Below are 18,408 nucleotides of genomic sequence, written 5' to 3' on the forward strand. Positions count from 1 at the left end.
ATGCTTGCTTTAAAATGTTTTAATGTACATGTGTTCAATCATATGCAAAAGTAGAGAACAGAAAAATAAACCTTTGTATGCAGAATGCCAGCTTGATTCATTACCAACGTTTTGCCTCTTTTTGGTTTCATCTGTTTCCCTTTTTTAATTGTTAAGTATTTTTTTCCCCACTGAGGCATTTTAATTGCACGTATATATGACATCCCTAGAAAAAGAATCCCAGGATTTTCCCTCCTGTGTGTTTTTGTCCTGCTTCTTCATGGTCCATGATGCCAGCTGAGGCTGCCAGTTCAATGACACCAAACTGGAGGGACAGGAGCCAAGGATTCTGCTATTTGCCTAGATCTTTGAGTTGCACATCAAATCTGGGGATGATCACTCCACACTTGTTTAACCTGCCTGTGAGGTCCAAACAATTTTCCCAGCTCTGTGATCATCAATGATTTCAAATTTGCCAATGTAAACACACTTCATCATCACAGTTAGAAACTGGATGATGACGGGGCACCTGGGTGGCTCAGTTGGTTGGGTGACCAACTTCGGCTCAGGTCATGATCTCATGGTTCGTGAGTTCAAGCCCCGCGTCGGGCTCTGTGCTGACAGCTCGGAGCCTGGAGCCTGCTTCTGATTCTGTGTCTCCCTCTCTCTCTCTGCCCCTCCCCTGCTCACGCTCTGTGTGTCTCCATCTCTCAATAATGAATAAACGTTAAAAAAAATTAATAAAAAAAAAAAAAAGGAACTGGATGATGACTTTGGAGCATGGCCTAATAAGAACCTGGCGTTTACCTCTCTTTTCAGTATTATTAATGCTCTTGAGATCATCTGTCAGGACATTCATGTGCACCAATATGGTTGCACGGAAAGATGGTGGAAAGAGCTAATTGTTAAGTGTTTTAAAGCGAATCCTAGGCCATATCATTTCTCCTACAAGTACTTCTGTATGTATTTGTAACAGTTATGAAATACCATCATCATACTTAATAAAATTCACGATATTTTCTCAATATTACCCAATACTCATTCTACATTCCATTTTTCTCTAAGAAGTTATTTGTAAGAGTTGTTTCTCTTTTTAAAATTGAAATCAGGGGCGCCTGGGTGGCGCAGTCAGTTAAGCGTCCGACTTCAACCAGGTCACGATCTCGCAGTCCGTGAGTTCGAGCCCCGCGTGGGGCTCTGGGCTGATGGCTCAGAGCCTGGAGCCTGTTTCCGATTCTGTGTTTCCCTCTCTCTCTGCCCCTCGCCCGTTCATGCTCTGTCTCTCTCTGTCCCAAAAATAAATAAATGTTGAAAAAAAAAATTAAAAAAAAATGCTTTAAAATTGAAATCAGGGGCGCCTGGGTGGCGCAGTCGGTTAAGCATCCGACTTCAGCCAGGTCACGATCTCGCGGTCCGTGAGTTCGAGCCCCGCATGGGCTCTGGGCTGATGGCTCAGAGCCTGGAGCCTGTTTCCAATTCTGTGTCTCCCTCTCTCTCTGCCCCTCCCCCGTTCATGCTCTGTCTCTCTCTGTCCCAAAAATAAATAAAAAACACTGAAAAAAAAATTAAAAAAAAAAAATTGAAATCAAAGTAAGGAGCCTATATTTTATTTGCTGGTCTATGTCTTGTAAAGATTTTTTTTTTTAAACATTTGATAATTCCCCAGCCTTATTTTTTTCTGCTATATATGGGTTAAAGAAATCGAGTAATTTTTCTGTGGAATTTCTTATACTGTGGATCCAGCTAATTACAGCCTTGAGGTATTGTTTAACGTATATTCCATATATGTTCTATAAACTGGCCAATGTATCTAGAGGCTCAATTTGATACAAGTTTATTTTGGGGACAAGAACGTGTCATGGATAGTGTTAGGTACTTCCAAATTGCATCACATCAAGTGACAGTAACACCTGGTTTTTCCACCTCTAGTGATGTTAAAATTGACTGACAAGTTTAGGTATTGTGAGTCTGATTCAACCATTATAAAATTCTTCATCAGCTTCTCACCTAAGGGTTTTAACTACCATTGCCCAAATCAATGCTGTCACTAAGGACTATAAAGTTTTGGTTTTTGATTCTGCCACTTTTTTTCTGCACTTATTGGTTGGAACTCTTATGTAAAGAACTTTTCCTTATCAACTATTTGTGGACTCTAAAATACAATGCATACAAGAAAGGTAAGTTAAATGCATTTATTTTAAATTTTCATAATAATAAATCAGCACCTTAGCAATAGTGTCCAATGAGGCATTATCATTTTGGAATTTTAAGAACTCAGGGATTTTCACATATTTGGTGTGTTTTAAATTGTGCATTAATGTTTTTGGTGTTAAAATTGCCAATAGATAGCAGCAGCTTTTTGAAGTTAGTCTTGTGTTTGACACAATCACCTATAGCTTCCTTGCCTTCTGGCGTAATAAGATGTGTCAGCCTCTTGTTGTCCATAACCTGCCTTAAACCTGAAATTGAGCATTCCCCCAAGGAGTCCTAATTCATTTTAGTGATAAATATTATTCAGAAAGCATTGTTCAGTTGCTAAGGTCATTATTACCTCTAGACTTTTCAATACGCATGAATCACAATGATATTACTAATTTTTATGATAGATTACATGGTTTTTACTTAGCTTTTATGAATTTGTATTTGTATCTCTCTTTTTATACATGAGAATCTTGGCCTCTGATGGTTGCATAGCTCGTTCTCAATCACATCTGGCACTCAGCATAGTGGAGACCTGGAACTTTCTGAGAGTCCTTGGGAACTCTCCTCACGCCTCTCCCCTTCGGGGTGCTTAACACTACATTGCACCCACAACAGACACTCAAATATTTGTTGGATTGAACTGAAGTCCAAGTATTTTTTGAAAGGCACTCTTTGCGGAAGCCCAGGGAAGTAGAGGGCAGGGATCCTAGCTATTTTCTGGTTCAGCTTCTCTTTCAGCACTGAAAAACCCTGAGGCCAACTTGTTGAAGCAATGTGAACAGGACTAACAGAAAGGAAACCGTATCAACAAAATGTAAACCACACCCACAGAGTAATTGACTCTTTAGAGCTGTGCTGATATGAATGCTAAGGTAGCTGGATTCAAAAATCTTATCAACTCTCTTAAGAGCTGCCTCTTCCACGTCAGCAGGGGAAGAAGATGAAAGGAAGGAGAGACGAGGAGGAATTGAACGTTTTGTCCCAGGAAGGGAGGACGGGGGGGTTTGGTGGAGGGAGAAAAGTGGGTGCTCAGCTTTTGACCTGCAAAACACCTGCAGATCGTTTTTGCCTCGGAGGCAGCCTTGTTCTTCACTTCTCCAAGTGGGAGCAGCAGGCCACTTGCGTTTGAGGAGAGAGTGGGCGCATGGTGGAGCAAAAGCGTTTGTCTTCTGCCCCCCCAGATGTCTCTGGCAAACGGCTGCACAGGTAAACATTCGATTGAGTGGATGTATATTCCTCATATGGTCACATTTCCAAAAGCCCAAGGTCCCTTATTTCTAGTCACTGGTCCTCCTTGTTGACCCGAAACTACAATGTTTAGGAAAATACTTAAAAAAAAAATTTTTTTTTTACATTTGTTTGTTTTTGAGAGAGAGAGAGAGAGAGAGAGAGAGAGACAGAGTACAAGTGGGGGGAGGGGCAGAGAGAGAGGGAGACACAGAGTCTGAAGCAGGCTCCAGGCTCTGAGCGGTCAGCACAGAGCCCGACATGGGGCTTGAACCCACGAACGTTGAGATCATGACCTAAGCCATAGTCGGACACTTAACCGACTGAGCCACCCAGTCGCCCCTTGGAAGATACTTTGTAGAAGACTGGGCCATGCATTTCTTTGCTTTTATTCTTTAGAAAGAAATACACAATTTTGTGAAACGTTACCGGTGGCATCCAAAAACTTCTTGGGTTTCAACTCATTCAGCTTAATATAACCCAACAAATACTTACTGAATATTTATTTGTAATACGTTTACATCAGAATAAATATCCTGTGATAAATAGTAAGAATTTTCACCTGCAAATAAACAAATATGTTTAGGAGTATATTTTCAGTGTTACTAGGATCATTTTACTACCCGTGACTAGGAAGCAGCCTGATAAAAATGCATCTCGATACACTTTCTATCTTTTGGACAAGCACAGGCGTTGCTACTTTGGTCTTGAATCAGCTTCTGAGGAGCCGAAGCGTGTCCAGGCAAGCGGCTCTCTGTGAAACATCCATTTGGATTTCAGCTTTGTCTTTGAAATAATAGCCTGACCATGTTTCCAAAGAACAAGTTTGCAGTCAGTGCCAATTTCCCTCCGTAGTGTGTATCCTTAATAAAAAGATAAAGCACTAACATTTTTTTTTATATAAGAAAACACATCTACAAGGAAACTTACTAAAATGTCTCTACTCTCTACAGAGGAATAGGCGAGGCATCTCCAGACAAGCCCCAGGCAGATCACTAAAAATCAAATTGGAATGGATGTTGAGACTTTACCATGGCGATTACTTTGCAATGTACACAGGTACCAGATCATCATGTTGCACACCTGAAACTAATATGTTATATGTCAGTTCTATCTCAGTTACAAAAATCACATTGGAGATAAAGCTAGAAATATGGCCAAAACCAGTTGGAATTTTCTTCCATCTAAAGTTGCTTCTCACATTCTTTTTTATTGTTGTTGCTGTATTTTTAAAATTTAAATCCAATTTAGTTAACATATAGTGTAATAATGATTTCAGGAATAGAATTTAGTGATTCATCACTTACATATAACACCCAGTGCTCATCCCAACAGGTGCCCTCCTCAATGCCCATCACCCCCACCCAACACCCCCCCACCCAACACCCCCCCGAATCCAACACCCCCCCCCCCCAACACCCCACTCACATTCTTGAATGGGATGGGATTTCCACCCTGTTGGTGACTTCTCCATCTTGTATCAGAAACAAGGAGCCAAGCCCAAGTCCAGGCACATGTTTATAAACTGTTAAATTGCATAAATACGTACTCTGTATTCAGACCGAAACTACCATATTCACTTGTGCTCAGCAGTGCCCTCAAACACACCCTAATTAAACTTAGAATGCTAAGTAGATAATAACAAGAAATAAAAATCAGATACCGATGGAAAAAATGTTACATCAACTGAAAAAAAAAAAAGTCCATTCCACCTTCATAACAACTGCCTAGCTCCTTAGAGGCAAGGTAATCACACAGAGTTGTTCTAGGTGTGTGATCACAGCTAATGAAGGAAGGGCTGCCTCACACGGATGCTGGTCTCGGTAGCAAAGGAGGAAGTGTGATTGTACCTTTCGTCGGTGGGAGTAATAAGGAATTGAGACATTATATGGCAGATGGTACCAAGTGGCTTTGTGAGATCCTCTGCTACATCTTTCCCCCAAGTGTGACGATGTTTGTAACGTAACTGTTTTACCTCTTGCTACACTGAAGCCCTGGAAATGAATTTTTGATGGCTCAGGATGAGCCCTATGAGGCAAAGTTATCAAATATGATACGAACACTTCTTACAATACGTCTTTTAAAGAGTAGAAAGTGTTTTGAAGAGAGGTTTGCTTGGGCTTAAAATTTTTTTTTAAATTCTTTTTAATGTTTATTTATGTTTGAGAAACAGAGGGAAACAGAGCGTGAGCAGGGGAGGGGCAGAGAGAGAGGGAGACACAGAATCTGAAGCAGGCTCCAGGCCCTGAGCTGTCAGCACAAAGCCCGATGGCAGAGCTTGAACTCATGAACCGCGAGATCATGACCTGAGCCGAAGTTGGTTGCTCAACCAGCTGAGTGATGCGGGTGCCCCTTGCTTAGGCTTTTCTCGCCACAGATCTGTGTAGGTTTTTATTCCCTAGGGGGAAAGCCATGCTGCTTCCTTATGGCCATTCCTTTGGTTCTGCTGGAACCATCCATCCACGTCTGCAATATGCTCACAGTTTCCAATCCTAGATTTCTTTGTTTCTGCCGCTATAAGGTTAAGGCTTGTGATGGTGTTTAGAAGGAAATAAACATGCCTTGTAATAGGCCAACATGACGAGCTCCAGCTAGTGGGACCTTTCAAAAGTAAACTTGGAGAATGATCAGTGGAGAAAATAAAGCCTTTATTCCTGGCTACTGAGAGTGATGCCATCCAGCAAGCTGTTCTTTGATTTTACTGTTATGGTGAATCAAAGTACATCTGACACCCTGAGGGGATAGCACAGTTGAAAGATTCCATACTTGAAAACAGAAGAAATTCTAAAGTTACAAACAGGTCTAGCTGGGAACCATCAGAGTATACCATATTTTACAAGGTTTAATTTTCTTTTTTTTTTTTTTATTTTTAAAAAAAAAATTTTTTTTTTTAACGTTTATTTACTTTTGAGACAGAGAGAGACAGAGCATGAACAGGGGAGGGTCAGAGAGAGAGAGGGAGACACAGAATCCGAAGCAGGCTCCAGGCCCCGAGCTGTCAGCACAGAGCCCGACGCGGGGCTCGAACCCACGAACCGTGAGATCATGACCTGAGCCGAAGTCGGACGCTCAACCGACCGAGCCACCCAGGCACCCCCAAGGTTTAATTTTCAAGTTCTCCTTCAGTTCACATAAAAGCCCTACTTCCTCTTTCTCTTTCTTGGCCAAAGGACAGGGACCTGGACAGGAGTCTGGAAAGGGCAATAGGGACCCTGGGCGTTTTCCTGTTCTGGTGGTGGCCGCTGCTGGGTGCCTTTGATTCTGTGCCTTTCAGTTTACTGTCACCATGTTGTCCAGTGGTGCTTTCCCTGGAACTGCTTTAATGACTACGAATATTATTTTGAAAGACCTAACACCCGATCTTCCATTAACAGACCTAGCTATTTTGCTTTTAAATGTCCACAAGAGCTGGGGTGCCTGGGTGGCTCAGTCGGTTGAGCACCCGGCTTCGGCTTGGGTCATGATCTCACGGTTTGTGAGTTCGAGCCCCGTGTCGGGCTCTGCGCTGACAGCTCAGAACCTGGAGTCTCCTTTGGACTCTGTATCTCCCTCTCTCTCTGCCCCTCCCCTGCTCACACTCTGTCTCTCTCTCTCTCTCTCTCTCTCAAAAGTAAATAAACATTAAAAAAAAATTTAAATGTCCACAAGAGCCGATTATCCCGAAAATCTCCGGATTGAATTGTAAAAGTGCACATTGTAGGAAACTCCCTTTGCATTCCAAATTTCTCCATTTGAGGTAGGGTGTTTATGGTGAGAACATTTTCTTTTGTCTTTTTGGTTCCTTGTCCTATTTCAGAGTACTTACTTTATAGCGTCTCTCGTCCTCAGAGGGGAGGCGTCCTGTGTTGGCATTCAGCCTCTTGAGGGTTGGGAAGCCATAGCTTCCAATGTGCTTACTTGACTGGTAGATGAAATACACCTGACAAGATGACACCTGCTTGCTTGCTGTGAAATTTCTATGTGCCACTGGAACGTAGACAAGATGTAATGTCAAAATGATTTTGTTCCATATCGAAAGCAATTTGAGGGGCGGGGTGGTCACATACTTTATAAAGACTTCAGCACTGTGGTTATTGGTGGAATTGGAAACCTTCATAAGGAGTCTGGAAACCCCAGGTTTAGCTACAGAAAAACAAACAAACAAGAAATGTATAGTACTAATCTCAGTTGTGAAGAGGCTGAGGGGAAAAAAAACAACCATTGAAGAATAGTAATAAGAAATTTTTCTAGCTTTTGAACCATGTTCAGGAACATCTGCTGAGCAGCCGGTGGGTAGGACTGAAGAAAAACAGTTTAGCCTCATGATTGACCAATGTCTGAATTCATCTGAAGTAGGAATTCATTCGGGATATGAAGAATTTTACATAGATCTTTGTATCCATTTATTTCTCCTTGTACTTTTTGTAGCTACTCATGGAGTATTGGAGGGGCAAGGTGGTGGTAGGTATACTGTTGAATATTTGGATTTTTGTCCAAGCTGCCAGAAGAGATTTAGTTTAGTTTACATTTATGTTCCATGAACAAATTTGAAAATCTTGTTACATGTTTAAAGGCCATTTGCATTTCCCTTCTAGGAATTTGTTATTGTTACCTCTTGCTCATTTTTCGGTCAGACTGTTAGTCTTTTCCTTTTCTACTTTTAGAAGCTCGTATAGGGGCGCCTGGGTGGCGCAGTCGGTTAAGCGTCCGACTTCAGCCAGGTCACGATCTCGCGGTTCGTGAGTTCGAGCCCCGCGTCGGGCTCTGGGCTGATGGCTCAGAGCCTGGAGCCTGTTTCCGATTCTGTGTCTCCCTCTCTCTCTGCCCCTCCCCCGTTCATGCTCTGTCTCTCTCTGTCCCAAAAATAAATAAACGTTGAAAAAAAAAATTAAAAAAAAAAAAAAAAAAGAAGCTCGTATATATACATATATACACATACATACATACGTGTATGTATGTATACACACACACACACACACACACACACACACACACACACACATACATTAGCTGTTTGTATCTGTGATCCATGTTGCAAATCTGTTTCCCTCATTTGTCATTTGTCTTGTACTTCCCTTCTGCAAATGTTTTAATTTTATGTAGCTAAGTTTATCAATATTTTCCCTTGTTGCTTTTGTGTTTTTAATCATAGTTTGGGAAGCTTTGTGCATTTTCAGGTAATGAAGAAATTCATTCCTTTTCTTCTCATACTTGTGTGGTTTTATTTCCTGTATTAAATCTCTAACCAGTTTGAAGTTTTCATGGTGTCCCATGTAAGGAATAGATTCTATTTTATCTTTGTCCATATAGCTATTCAGTTCTTCCAACGTTACTTTATTAAGAAATCCATCCTTTCCCCATTGTGTTGAGATCATGCCATTCTCATATACTGAATTTTCACATGCAACTATATTTATTTCTGGATTTTCTGTTTTTTCTATTAGCCTTCCTTGATATTCATGGATCAATATAATTCTGTTTTTAATTATACAGACTTTAGCATTTATACTGTAACAGTAATCTATAATGTCATTTCATACATAGTAGGAATAGCTTCCCCACTCCAGCTGACTCATTGTGCTCTTTTTCCAGGGTGTTTGTAGTTATTCTTGCTTGATTTTTCTTCCAAGTGAACTTCATAACCACTTTGTCTAGCTCCAAGCAAAAATATCTGTTGATGGCGTAAGTGTATAAATCACTGTAGGGAAGACTGACGTTTTTATTGCACTGAGTTTTTCTACCAAGACATACTACCTGTCTTTCCATTTTTCAGTAAACTTTGTAGTTTTTAGGAGTACTTTATGCTTTTCCTCATGTAAGCTTTATATATGTCTTAATCTTACTAAGTTTATGTGTAATGTTTTCCATATGTAAACAGTATTTTTTTCCATTACATATTTTAATTGGTGCTTGTTTTCTATGTAAGGGCTATTTAAAAAATATCCACTTAAAGCTATTGTTGTGGTAACTTCTCTTACTGTTAGCAGTGCTTTTCAATTATTTTAGTTTTGGGGTAATGTAACAGATGTATACTTGTATCACACGTATTCTATCATATGCATATTCTTCTCTTTAATTCTTATGCCACAATTTCTTTGTCTTGTTTTATTACTTAGGCCCAAGTCACCAACACAATGTTCAATGTGTAGCTGCGTTGCTATTCACAAAGAATAAAGTTGATTACTTGGGTGACCATTTCCTCTTTGTCTTACTTTTGCTCTCCTTCTAGTAGAGATGCTATGACTGGCAGAGTTCTAAATGTTAAGTGTGAAAGAAACAATGGGAATCTAGGGAGTTGGATAATTTACAATTGGGAATTCAGATCCTGGAATATCTATGGTTCACGTGAAATGTGAAGCCAACACGTAAATGCTTCATTTCTTTGGGAACTGCTGAGGTAATATCTCCCTTAATTGTCAACAACCTGCATGTTTACAGGGATATTTAACTTGTTTCTTTTGCCAGCCTAAGATAAGGGATGAGTAAAACTTAACTTGGATAAGAAGGCCTTCTTCTCATATCTTCTGCCTAAGCCAGAAAGCCATTCTGCTAAAGTGTCCCTGTCATTTATTTAGGGCTTATAAGGCACCAGGTCCCCATGCCACATCCTCCCCCCCTCCCTTTGCATCCATATAACACACCAAACTGAGGTTGGAAGATGGTATGTAGCTTGCTCAAAGTTATACAACTCATAGGAGGTGAAGGTGAGATTAAAACCCAGGACTATTGGATGCTAGATTGCCCCCTGGGTGGTCCCAGTGCTCTCAGCTATGGCCCCTGGTTTGGACATAAATGTGCACAGGCAATGAGTATCTTCAAGCAATGTCTTCCAACGTGTGCATGTTTCATGGCTGCTTCTGAAATGAGTAGAAGTTATCTCCAAATGATCATTGACATTAACATTATTAAATAATCAAGTTTAAGGAGCCATTTGGCCATGTGGCTTTGTCACATCTGCTGACTGCAGAAGATGACTCAGTCTATTACCCTGAAAAACTGCATTTCAATATTTTGAGGAAGACATTCAAATCAGAAAATTGCCCTCACTTTTGCTCCCATGTGGCATCTCCGACTTTACTGCAATCCATTTCTTAAAACTTCCAACAGAACAGGAAGTATTGGCTTTAAAGCTTCTCTCTCTGCTTCTGAGAGTAAAGCTTAGAAAATTGAAAAACAGAAGACTCAAGAATGAGTTTCTGCTGTTTTGAGAGAATGAACTTCACATGCCTCTCATACTCTCTTCCATATTAAAAGCAAGGTTATTTTTTTAATAGTGTTCGTGCTTTTATGAAAATGTTATGTGCTTTTAAAAGTGTTATGCATAAAGACAATAAGAAAGTTTAGATAAAATCTTTTTTTCCCATTAGCAGGTATTCAGTGATGTGTCAGATCTTGATATATCCTAATTTGCTTCTGTCAACTTTACTTTTGGGTATCCTGACTCTAATTTTTTAAAAGTTGACAGATGTCATGTTATTGTCACTAATTTCTCCCACTCGGCTCTCAGCAGTTCATTGTTCTGAGGAAGAAATTGTCATCTCCTCTCTCCCCTCTGCTGTTTCTGCTTAAGAAAATGAGGATCTTTTATCTGTGCCTTGGTACAGGCTGGCATTTGACTCCAGAGTATACGGAGTCCTGTTCTAGAAAATTCTGACTCACTGGCTTCTCAGACCTCATCGTCCCTTTGTGGTTAAGGAGAGGGAGTAAAAGGGGGAGTTTACTGTGCCCCAGAAGGAGGAAACTCATGAGTTGACACTTAGCTGCACCTGCTGTAACACATGTGGCTAAGTGAGAACTTTCACAACTGACAGAATCTGGCTTTGTCCACAGAGCAGACCAGCAAACGCACCTCAGTGATAGACCCTTATGCATACTTGTCTAAAGCTCCTGAAACCTTCTCTTTGACATAGATCTTTTTCTCTGGACTGCTCAGTCAGTGACATTTAAATGGCTGATTTAGTGCAACCCAGTTGGTGGCCTCTCTTGCATACTGTGCAATATGGGAACAACCACTGGGACGGGCATGCTGCTCCCTACTCAGACCACCTCTGAAATCGTGGCCTGAGAAAAATCGGGAATTTGGACGAGTAATATTGGCACAATAGAAGAGCTATGCCCTCAGCCTGGCCCCACACCTCAGAGCCCAGTAGTGACCACGTCGGAGAATCAGCCTCGTGAGCCAGGAAACATCTAGGTGCTGGCCTCATGCTCATGCAACTTGATAGAATTTTTTTTCTTGCTTTTTCTCCTTTGCATCTAAGGCTCTGCAAATACATTGCTAGGACCTTGGAAGGGATCTCACGAATTCTCTTTGCCTTCATGGATTTTTACAGTAGGTCATCTCTTGCCTTAACCTCCTCATCGTGTGATCTCTCTCCTCTTTCCTAATTTTTTCTAAGTTATACGCACTTCCACACACTTTGATGTGGCTTTCTCTTCGCTCCGCACTCTCTACCGTTAGGTGATCGTATGAGTGATTTGTTAGGACGGCTCAGGTTAGGATGTTGTGACACAATATTAATAGCATCCTTTTTCACTATCAAAACTGCCCCAGTTTGGATGATAAGGTTTGTCACCTCCTTCTTGCTTTCAGTGACTTTATTATTGCATTTCATTATACTTCGTTATTAAATTACGTATTGCTCATACGAAATTGCTTAGTTTATGGTCATATTTACTTTTCCTGCTAACCTAATTTTGGCTCTCCACAGACTTCTCCAGATAATATCCGAGCTGGAGCCAACCAGGGCTGGCACTGGATGCTTTATTATCAGCTCGTCCTACCAGCCACTTTAGCAAAGTTTCCAGATGTATGTGTGAAACGAGCGGTGCAAAACGTGAACATTCGTCCACGTGACAGTTATTCTCTCTGACGATACCAAACACCCTCTTGAGCCCCAAGACTGACCTTCCTCGTGTTCTTTCCTATTTATCATCACATAAAATTGTCCAAGCTACATACTTCCACTTGCCGTGACGGAATATGTGGTTTGGGGAGAAAAATCTCAATGGTTTGCTTCTTTCGGAGGTGACAGTTTATGGTCTGTTGATACGACATACACCTTGACAAAATGGTTTGTACCAATGTGGTCTCAGTCTAAACTGCTAGATGTGTGATGGGGCAAGAAGTAAGGGGATGGCAAAGGCTTTGTTGGAAACCGGTAGCCCCTGGTAAGCTCGTTTCGCGTTTGACATGGTGCAGAGCAAATAAGAGAGGGCTGAGAGCCTCAGGCACCCTAGATACAGGGAAATATGGGTTGTTGCTGACGAGTCAGGCTTTGGCATCAGACTTGGTTTTGAATTTGTTCTTTGCTTCATAAGCTTCCTAACTTATCATTGAGTTAGTTAATGTCTCTGAGCCTCAATGTCGCCATCTGTAAAACTGGCATAATGATACCGCCTACCCCATAAAGTTGTTGTAAAAATTCAAGGAGACACTATACACATAGCACTAAATGTGCTGCTATGAAAGCTGTAGCTGCCACCATCATCATCATCACGTGTATGACTGTCCTGTATTGTACTGGCTCTTCTGGCATCATTGTGGAAGAGTGGAATTGTGGTTGTGGGAAAGCACTTGGGGTAGACATCAGGACCAGTAGGTTTTTGTAGGAAGATATGGAACCCAGAAACAAGAATCTAGGCTTTTCACTGACTGGCTCTGTGACCATGGGTAGGTCACTTCTCCATGACTTAGTTTCCTCAATTACCAGTAGGGGAGGGACACCTGACCCAAAGCCCTCACCAAGGGGTCATGGGAACCAAGTGGGATCATACATATTAAATTAGTTTAGAAAATCCGAAGTATTATGTGCAAATGTGATGGATCTGTTCCTGTTGTTCATTGTTATTGAGACTATGGACCAAAGGAGCTCTGATGAGGATGTCTGCCCAATGGCACTCCGTCAGCAGAGGCCACTTGAAGACCACTGCTCACATTTTGCTGTGTTCTGATTATGTCTAATATTGGTTACAGACTTGGCCACATTATCATAAGAAGAACATTTATTTTATATGCACTGTGTGAAAGACACAGCATCCTACCTCTGTCCCTCCCTTCCTCTAGTGCTGGGATCAGGGAACACAGCTCTAGCTCCAGCTCTGCCCCAGCTGCATGTAGGACTTTGGAGGTCGATTGACCTCTCTAGACAGTTGTCCTCATTTCCACAGTGAGGAGCTGAGTGTAAAGCAGTCTGCTGACTACCCTGCCACCTATGGTCTAAGTGATCGCTCACTTGCCTAGAGTGCTGCAGATCCCAAATGACTTGTCTCATTTTGCCGACTCTGCAACCCCTTCCTCCATATCTATTCTTCTGTCACAGGTCAGTCTTCTCCAATGGCCGTCTTCAGTGTCTTCCTGTTGCCTTTGAGAGAAAGACAAGCCCGGTCCTCGGGTCTCCAAGCCTGTCCTGGCGTGGGTTGCCTGCCTTCACATTACTTCGCCTTGTCACACCTCTCTAACTACATTAACTTCTTTCAGCCACGCTCCCGTTACTGCCTTTTTGCCTGGTCAACTCTTCCCCACCCTCCTGCCTCCAGATCAAATGCTGCTTCCTGAGGAAGGCTTTCTCTGGACCCCTGACCCGAGCAGACTCCTTCCTCCCGATTCTGCCAGCATCGGGCCTCACCTCCATAGCTCATGTCAGTACAGAAATTTTATATGGGCTCGTTGATCGCTTGATTTCTCCCTGTATCCCCACTCCGAACACGACTCTTTGAGGACAGAAACCACATTGCTCAGGGTGCCTGGGTAGCTCAGTTGGTTAAGTGTCCGACTTCAGCTCAGGTCACGATCTCGCGGTTCGTGAGTTCAAACCCTGCGTCGGGCTCTGTGCTGACAGCTTGGAGCTTGGAGCCTGCTTTGGATTCTGTGTGTGTGTCTCTCTCTACCCCTTGTGCTCTCTCTCTCTCGCTCTCTCTCTCTCTCTCTCTTAAAAATAAACATTAAAAAAAAAGAAAGAAACCATGTTTCTCTTTGTTCACTGCATACCCTCACATACCTGGCACATGGAGAGATTCTGAATAACCACTTTCTGAGTGAATAGTGAAGTGAATGAAATATACATGAACTATGAGATAATTTAATAACTCCCACATATTGTGATTCTACACCTTTTTATTCATCAGTTCAGGGCTGTTCACCATGATTCTTACATGGGATGTCCCAATAAGGTCCCATTATTTCTAGGCATCTAATTTCTAAAAGTATAACTCTAGGGATTAAATAAACTAAGTTGACACAGGTATTTGGGAATTCTTTGCAAGATTTGAAATAGGAGTCACTTAAGAAACAATCAGAATTCCAGAAGAGCTTCATAGAACTGATGGTGAGCCAGGCTTCTCCGTGGACCTGCCTCTGGTCAAAGCTGCCCGAGTTCCCTACTGGGATGAAGCCAATGTAATAACCGCACAGAGAGCTTGGCTGCTCGTGAGCCCGTGGGGGTAGGTTCTGCAGTGCTCTAGTCTTTAGTCAATCTTAGTTCTTCCGGCCTTTCTCGCTCCTTCCGTACTTCCGGGCTCTGAATGTCCACTGGAGCCCCCTGTGCTTATTAAGTCTGTAACTGCCGGAGGAGTAGCCTCTTCCTGATGCGAGTTTCTCTCAAGCCCCACTGGGCTTCGGTACTCATCTCTGTCCCCCTCATCACATCCTCTGCTCCCAGCAGACCTGCCTTTCAATTTCTAGTGACTCAGCATGACTTCATGATGGGCTTCATTTTGATGTTTTCTGTTGAAGCAGTCTTTTAAAAGGCTCCTCCTTTATTGACAGTGAGAGAAACCCCTTCTGACCCAATGAAATACATCAGCTGAGGTTTAAACTACATTAAGAAACACGATTCCTAACATGAAAAGAAACTTGCTTTCCATAAGAGAGAATAGGGAAAGGAATTGAGGGAAAATTCCCCATAAGGCAAAATTAGACCAATTTAAGGCAAGAAGACAGTTTCTCAACCTTGACTATATATGTGGATCACCTATGAAGCAGGCGAAATGTGGACTTCAGGGCTGAGATCCAGCACTGCTGATTTCAGTAGTTCTGGGGGCGAGGGGTAGAAACTTACCTTTTCAAGGACCACTGCCCATTCAGACACAGACGCCCAGGAACAAAGTTGTAAACACTTCTGGAAGCAGCAGTACCCGCAGCCAAAGCATATTGCCCAGAGCCATCCTCTGGGATGAGCAGCCATGCTGGAGGGAACTGATGGGTGAAGACTGGGCATGTAGGTCTTGATTAGACACCATGGTGGTCCGACAGCCTCTGGCAGGTGAAATGCTCATGCAATAGAAATTTAAACATGACAAACTGGTTTGTGATTTTAAGACTATTTTGACTCTACATGTTGCTTATTACTCAAATGCTTCTGATGGCATTATTAAGAACATAATTTTCCTTTCTAGATGAAGGAAGAATCATCTGGAAGAATCCAATATTGTGCCTATTTTAAGTTTTTGAAGGGAACTCTGGGTCTTTTGCTAGTATTTCTCTGCAGGTATTTTCCATCTTTGCTTTGTGTCTTGGGGGTGAAAAGCATTCCCATTCCCCAGCCAAGGGCAAATGCAGTTTTGTTCCGGTATCCAGAGACATTTCAGCCTCACTTCTTGTCACAGCGCACTGTCTCTACCACACCCGAGAGTGAGGGCAGCACATGAGCACGTGAGGACTCAGAAGGCTCTGGTTGTGTGCACTGGGATTAACACACATCAGCCTGCACTCATGGCCAGCGGGCTTCCGCTGTCACTAAAGCATAGCAAGAGGGACAGTGCACTCACTAGAGAAGCAATGAGCAAAGCGTTGTGAGATATTCACGTCTAGACACAGTGTGATTCTGGTTATCAAATTAACTGGAGGCTTCCTAACTGTTTTTCTAACTATAACTTATATATGCTTATTGTAGAGAATCAGAAAATATTTAAAAATATGAAGAACAAAATAAAAATTCCTTGTAAGCCAACTGTTCAGAAATGACTTCAGCAACATTTTGCATATATCCTTCTAATATAAAATATATATGTATGTCATCACAAATACCTACCAACTATTTATAGATATATATCACACACACGTAACATTTATATTTTAATATATGTTATGTATTTAATAATGGGAAGAATATACACAGAATATTGCTAAAGTTATTAATATATATGTTCACATATATACACAGAAACAGAGAGACACAAATTGCTTTAAAATTTGGATATTTTAAAGCTTTTATCTAACATTATATTGTGACATTTTCCCATGCAATTTGATTTGATTTTTTAATATATTTTGTACATGATTTTTTAATATATTTGAAGTTTATTTATTTATTTTGAAAGAGAGAGAGATGATTTTTTAACATATTTTGAAGTTTATTTATTTATTTTGAAAGACAGAGAATGAGCAGGGGAGGGGCAAAGAGAGAGAGAGAGAGTCCCAAACAGGCAGAGACCAATGCAGGGCTCAATGTCACCAACCATGAAATCATGACCTGAGCTGAAATCAAGAGTCCTATACTCAACTGACTGAGCCACGTAGGGGCCTCCAAGTACATGATTTTTTTTTTAAATGTTTATTTATTTATTTTGAGGTCGGCGGGGGGGGGGGGGTGGAGGGGAAGTGGCAGAGAGAGAAGGAGAAGAGAATCCCAAGCAGGTTCTATGCTGTCAGCACAGAGCCCATCCTGGGGCTTGGTCCCAGTAACCATGAGATCATGACCTGAGCAGAAATCAAGAGTGGGATGCTTAACTGACTGAGCCACTCAGACACCCCGCCCCCCACCCCATACATGATTTTTAACAGCTATATGATCCATAATGCTGTGATTGCAATGAATATTACTTTATTTTGGGCCATTGATATTGCTTCTAAATTTGTGTTATTATAAAGGAAGGTTTCAATGAGCAATCTTGAGCTTATATTTTTGTCTGTGTCTTTGATCAAATTAACTTGTGGCTCCTTTAGTAAGTCAAAACCAGGGAAGACTGTTTTAATTTAGTGTCTCGTTGGAACTGAGTCAAGAAACATTTCCAAAATGAACTCGCTGAATTGCTTTCCAAATCTCTTGCTCTCAGAGGAAGGAAAGGAACCCGAGAAAGCCTCTTCTTCCCCTAGCTTTATAGGCACACAGCTCTCTTCTCTGTCTTTTAAACACTTGCAGATTCTGTTAACTATGGCATTCAGGGGAGAGACAGCACTATGGCTACCTTAGTGGTTACTTCATTAAAGCTTTTCTGTGTGACATTCCTATATCTCAGAGGACATAACTTTGCTCAGAGGACATAACCCAGAGTGTTTGATTATATATGCAAAACTTTGTGATCTAGGAGCTCTGGTAGGGAAACATATCATAGGGCTAAGAAAACAATCCACAGAATCTCAGCCAGTAGGACCTCACGCTTTGAAAGAGTTAAGGACTGAGCGCCTGGGTGGCTCAGTCGGTTGAGTGTCTGACTTCGGCTCAGGTCATGAACTCATGGTTTGTGGGTTCAAGCCCTGCGTCGGGCTCTATGCTGACAGCTCAGAGCTTGGAGCCTGCTTCAGATTCTGTCTCTTCCTCTCTCTCTCTCTATGCCTCCCCCACTCTCACTCTGTCTCTGTCTCTCAAAAATAAACATTAAAGTTTTTTTTAAAAGAAAGAGTTAAAGACTGATAACAATTGATTAATGAGATATCAGAGCCATTGAAAAGATGAAATCACTAATCACTACCTAATCTGTTTTTAGATATAGTAGACCAGAGCTTTACAATTTCCGGCATCATAAACTTTAGTCAAGCCATGACATGAACGCAAAGTGTAATTTCCACGACCACAGTTTTTGTAATCCGCTCAATAAAAAACCCACTCTGGCACACTGCAAAAACATAAGTTTAGTTCAATTTTAATCTTGGGGAAAGAGAATTTGGAGTAATGACTTGGAATTTCTAAGAAAAGGAAATCCAATAGTAATATGATTCAATGCACAGTCCTTCCCTCATCTGGTGCAGATGGGCTAGCTGTTAACGTGTTGTCTCCTGGCAGCTTATGTTGGGGAGATACG

General features: G+C 41.6%; 1 pseudogene; it reads right to left on the reverse strand.

The window, feature by feature from the left end:
* Positions 1-205: 205 nt before the first annotated feature.
* On the reverse strand, positions 206-847 carry LOC125156497 (40S ribosomal protein S15a-like; annotated as a pseudogene).
* Between the last annotated feature and the right edge of the window lie 17,561 nt (positions 848-18,408).

Source organism: Prionailurus viverrinus, chromosome F2 (genome assembly GCF_022837055.1).
Source record: "Prionailurus viverrinus isolate Anna chromosome F2, UM_Priviv_1.0, whole genome shotgun sequence".
In the NCBI taxonomy this organism is placed as follows: domain Eukaryota; kingdom Metazoa; phylum Chordata; class Mammalia; order Carnivora; family Felidae; genus Prionailurus; species Prionailurus viverrinus.